Source organism: Oryctolagus cuniculus, chromosome 4, assembly GCF_051225735.1.
Source record: "Oryctolagus cuniculus isolate XC-2025 breed Fujian yellow rabbit chromosome 4, ASM5122573v1, whole genome shotgun sequence".
NCBI lineage: Eukaryota > Metazoa > Chordata > Mammalia > Lagomorpha > Leporidae > Oryctolagus > Oryctolagus cuniculus.
In genome coordinates, this window is record NC_142870.1 from 137,181,233 (window position 1) to 137,185,646 (window position 4,414).

Sequence of the window (4,414 nt, forward strand, 5' to 3'; positions counted from 1 at the left end):
GAGAGAGGGAGGGAGAGGTCTTCCATTAGCTGGTTCACTCTCCAGTTGGCTGCAATGGTTGGAGCTGTGCTGATCTGAAGCCAAGAGCCCGGAGTTTCTTCCAGGTCTCCCACTTGCATACAGGGGCCCAAGGACTTGGACCATCCTCTACTGCTTTCCCAGGCCATAGCTGAGAGCTAGATTGGAAGTGGAGCAGCTGGGACTAGAACTGGCATCCATATGGGATGCCGGCACTGCAGGCAGCAGCTTTACCCATTATGCCACAGTGCCAGCCCAAAAATAAAATTAAGGGAAAACAAAACAATAAAGATAAATAGAGCCCTTTATTATATAATATGCAATAAAGAAAATATAAATTTTACTTAAAATACATACATTTCAACATAAATTTATAAGTTTACATAGCTAATTACTAATCTTAAAACTAAAAATAGTTTTATATCAGAAGCCATACAAAACATATAGCAATATAAACAAATATCCAAATTTCTAAAAAATGAAAAATAAATTTAGCGCATCAATTCCAATACCACATAAAAAGATGCAACTAAGTAGAGTTCTTAAAAGCAGGTCAAAAACATTAGAAAATGTACCAATATGATATGCTACAGTGAAAGGTAAAAGGTGAAAAATTTATTATCTTTACAGTAGATTGAGGAACATGTTTAAGAACAATCATTAATTAGCAAATGAATAAAACTAAACAACTTTCTTAACTTGATAAACAAATTTCAGGTATCATTTCAATATGGGAAACTTTAAATGCATACCCTTTACATGTAGTGGGTTATAATTCTCCCCTTTCCATGACAACTTCATTCAAATTATACTAGCCAAGGCAATATAAGAAAAATAAAAGAGAATTATAAGAAATGGAAGAAAAGTTATAATGATGTCTCTATTGGCAGGCAGTATGAATGCATAAAAATAAACTGTAAGATTACGCTGCTTATAGAGACAATAGGCTTTCAACAACAGATTTGGTTTCAAGAAATATTTTTAAATGATATAATTTTATCATATGCCTGATAATCAACTAAATAAAAAATGCTATCATAAAATGTGAAACAAGAGATAACCATATTTACATTCTCTGATTGTGCCTAATGATATTTATAGGAAGTCTTTAAAAGATTTTTTTTAATTGCTGAAGGACCAAAATAAGATATTAAAAGGAAAGATATATTCACAGATCAGAAAACAGCTTTATTTGAAGGTCATTTGCCCCATGTTATTTCATAAATTAAGTAAACTTTCTCAAAATCTGAAATAGTTATTATCATGTAAAAGGACAAAAAGCCCAGAATAAGAAGAAATTTGAAGATCAAATTGAGTTATTATTTTGTCAGAAGTTTACATTTTAGAGGAAAATGTAAAATACTTTTTGATGTCATTATAGGAAGAGTTTCTTAAAAATGGTATCTAAGTGGCATAAATGATGACTTCTGTAAATTAAAAACTAATTATTTTTAATTAGAATGCCAAACCACTCTGAAAGGGTAAAAATATTTTGAAATCATACAACTGACAAAGCATTGACATGTGTAATTTATAAGAACCTCAGAATATCAACCCAAGAGGGACAACTCATCAGAAAATAGCCAAAGATATAAACTATTAAAAGTAGAAACTCAGTGCTGGCACTGTGGTACAGTGGTTTCAGCTACGACCTGTGATGCTGGCATCCCAAATGAGCACTGGTTCGAGTTCTGGCTGGCTCACTCTGATCCTCTTCCCTGCTAACACGCCTGGGGAAGCAGCAGAAGGAGGCCCAAGTACTTGAGCTCCTGCACCCATGTGGAAGATGAGGGTAGAGTTCCAGACTCCTGTTTTCAGCCTGCCCCATTCTTGGTCATTGCAACCATCTGGAGGGTAAAGCAGCAGATGAAAGATCAAACACTCTCCCTCTCCCTCTCCCTCTCCCTCTCCCTCTCCCTCTCCCTCTCCCTCTCCCTCTCCCTCTCCCTCTCCCTTTCCCTCCTCCCTCTTCAACTTTCCTCTCCCTCTCCCTCTCTCTGTACATTGCCATTCAAATAAATAAAATGAATATTTTTAAAAATGAAAATAAAGTAGAAACCTAACAGAGTAAGAAACATGAACAATCTCTGTGGAAATCTGGAAAAGGAAAAACAAAACAAAATATAGTTATCCATGAGATATATATTGATATTCATCAGTTTGAAATTAATCGAAAATCTTGGGATCCCTATTATTGGTAAGGAGGAAGAATTAGAAATCTCATGCATTGAGACTGAAAAATAATATGTACTAAGTTCTGCATATATTTTGAAGAATCAATAAAGATACACATTCCTATTGATCTGGCAGTTCTAAGACTGCTTTCTCTATACTGTAAAGACACAATAATTTATAGAAAAGATAATCTGTACAGTAATGGCTGTGAGATATAACTGATACTGAAAATTAGAAATTGTAATTTTTAAATGAAAATAGATAAATTATTTTGGTATTATCCCGCAATAGAATACAGCATGACCATTAAAATGAAGTATGTATTTATATATACACACGTAGCACTTGGATATGTCACATTTAAATTCTATGTATTTATATGTCATAAAACAAAATAAAGCAATGTCTTGATAATATAAATGTAAGCAAAATACTATGTGTATTGTATATAAATACTATAATAATATCACATGTGTTTAGTTAGAAATAATAATCACCAAATTTAACATTCACCAAGGAAGGACAATAGGAAAATAAATTGAAAATTTGTTCACAGGGTTTCATCTACATCTGTTTTGTACAGATTGTTTTAAAAATCTGAAAAAATGCTAATATGGGGAGACTTAATAAGTTTGTTAATGGATGTGTACAAAAATGTAGTTGTATAGTTATATGCTATTTTGTGTGAGAAATATTTCACATAAAAAGGCAATCACACAGCAACACCTGAAAGATCAGCCACTGGAACACAATGAAAACCATGCCTCACTATTGCTGGAGTATGAGAGGCCTAATAGAATTGGACAGATGACACAAACTCCAGTCACTGCAGACAAAGGAATTTCTCATTGAGAAAATACATTGTCTTGTCCAGCAGTGCCATTTGCAGAGGTTAAATCGCACATTGTCTAGTAAGAGCAGCTATTTTCAGATTGCGCAGTATTATATAATGCCTGAGTATATCTTTGTTCCTAGCTTTAGAACCTTTTCAATCTTTAATTTTTCACCATATCAAACATATTTTAGGTAATTGAAATTTTTTATTTACCTTCTTACCTCCCTCAACTGTTGGAGCCAACAATGAAGAGATGGTGCTTGTGTTTTCGCCATGCTTACTGCAGAATTATCACAGTGCCTGGAACATAGCAAGAGTGTTTTTAAAAGTAAATAAAAGGAAAATAAGAAAAAAAGAAAGAAAGAAGAGGAGAATTCAAATAATTCTTAATAGAGTAGTGAGAAATAGGATTATCCTGATTTTAAGCATGTGCATATTAAATAAAAGTATAGGCATTAAGCCCAAGGTTTAAAGCAGATCCAATGACTTACGACACATTTTAACACAATTTATCAAAGAGGCGATTTTTATCCTCTTGGGGGAAATTTCATATGTCATATAAATTATTCTAAAAGCTAATACTAGAAAAAATTATCTTCCCTCCTTCTGTACTTAAAAATCTTATAGAAATTGTATTTACATAGCTGTTTCTTTGAAATTACTGTTAATCAAATAGTGAATACTACTACTATATTGTACTACGTAGCAAGAACAAGCTGAATTATTGGAAACTATAGACAGTATTCTGCACACTGCAGAAAAAAAAATGTGTTTTTCAAGAAATCACCAGTAGAGTTTATCTACTTTATCATAATAAACCTTGAGAAAGAAGATACTATTTTGTCCTTTATTAATATGGAAATTGAAGCAAAAATACTACTAATGTATCAAGTTAGGAAATCATATAGTTAGCATTTGCACATAGGTGTTCTAAAATTAGAATTCACATTCTTCAATATCGATTCTATCACTTCCAATAAAATATTTTAATGTAAAAAAATAAAAATTAACTCAATTTTGTAATATCATTTGAATTTTTTATTATCATGTGTTTAAATTACCCTATATTTTCATGAATGTATCATAGAGGGTTTTCTATTCATTTGTTCAGTCAAGTCTTGATGTAGTTTAAAATTTGCTTGGGGCTAGTGCAAAAGCGTAGCAGGTAAACCTGCCACCCACAGGGCCAACATCCCTTATGAGTGGCAGTTCGAGTCCCAGCTGCTCCACTTCTGATCCAGCTCCCTACTAATGCACCTGGGAAAGCAGCAGAAAAAGGCCCGAGCACTTGGTACCCTGCACCCATATGGGAGACCCAGAAGAAGCTCTTGGCTGCTAGCTTCAGCCTGACCCAGCTCTTGCCATTGCAGACATTTTGGGAATGAA